Source organism: Acomys russatus, chromosome 28 (assembly GCF_903995435.1).
Source record: "Acomys russatus chromosome 28, mAcoRus1.1, whole genome shotgun sequence".
Lineage (NCBI taxonomy): Eukaryota > Metazoa > Chordata > Mammalia > Rodentia > Muridae > Acomys > Acomys russatus.
Genome location: NC_067164.1, coordinates 16257696 through 16259225, shown reverse-complemented (window position 1 = coordinate 16259225; position 1530 = coordinate 16257696).

Here is a 1530-nt window from a genome sequence, read left to right as displayed (position 1 = left end):
TGGGGTAAGCAGCAAACCAACACCATCCTCAAATGCAAAGGACTCTTGCAAGATCAGATGGGATAATAGTGCTGGATGGAACCGGGCGTGGTGGCGCACGTCTTTCATCCCAGCACTCGGGAGGCAGAGGCAGGTGGATCCCTGTGAGTTCAAGGCCAGCCTGGTCTACAAAGTGAGTCCAGGACAGCCAAGGCTACACAGAGAAACGCTGTCTCAAAAAATAAAAAAATAAAAAAATAAAAAAAGGAAAAAGAAAAAGAAAAAGAAAAAACCGTGCTAGATAGGTGAAACACTTTGGGGTTTTTTGTTTTGTTTTGTTTTGTTTTTGTTTTCCTTGTGCAAACACTTTGAGTTCGGCACTCCTCTCCACCACCACTGCCATATTGCTTGCTTGCTTGTTTGTTTCTATATTTGAGCAATCTGACTATAAAGTGACACACTCTTTCATTAAATGTACCAGTAATTCAATTCTGGTTCCATTTATATTCTTTGGACCTAAGGATCATTCTCTCTCTTCTTTCCTGAATCACAATGCTTTGATTTTAGTGCCTCACTCTTCTGCATGTGTAAACATCACACATACATATAATTTTTCTGAGTTTCAATTACCACTTTTCTATGATTTCTACATTTCCCCTAAAAATAGCAACACAGAGCACTTCCCTGAGTTCTTACACCACGGTTTAAGCAATATTTTTTTTTTTAATCACTGGACATTCACATTTTCCTTTCCACGTCCTGTGAAATCATAACCCATATCATTCTACTTTCTCGGTGTTTTCACAAGAATATACTCCTATAATTGTTAGAAAATCAAAAGAGAGCCAAGCGGTGGTGGTGTATGCCTTTAATCCCAGTACTTGGGATACAGAAGCAGGTGGATCTCTAAGTTCGAGGCCACCCTGGTCTGCAGAGCAAGTTACAGGACAGCCAAAGCTATACAGAGAAACCCTGCTCATAAAAGAAAAATAGAACGAGAACATATTACATAACTTTTTATATGTGCTGTCTAATAACATCATAAATAGTTTGAACAATGTAAACAACAATACAACAATTCCAATGTCATCCCACCATTAGCTACTTATTTTACTGCATTTATAATATAATAACATAATACATATTAGTATAATAAGAGTAAATTCTTATTCAATATTATATTTTAATTATTGCCGAAACAGTATTTTAAAATTTTTAATATTTAATTTAATATTTAATTTAAAATTTAATATTACATGATTAATTTTTGTTAATCAATCAAACTTTAGTATTTGTTCATTTTATTGGAGAACATTTAGTAAGCTTTTTATGAACTCTTTTATGACATAGATATTGTTTCTGATAGTAACTAGGCTAACATTTCCCACTTAACTGCTTTAATTCAAATATTCAGATGTTCTCTTATATTTTAGAAAGCACTTTAAATTGCACCTTCCCAGTTTGCTACCTCCGGTGCAGATGTTTTTAAATGCCTAATTTGTCAAATGTCTTATGTTGAGCCAGCTTAAAGATACACCAGTCATTCTTGGT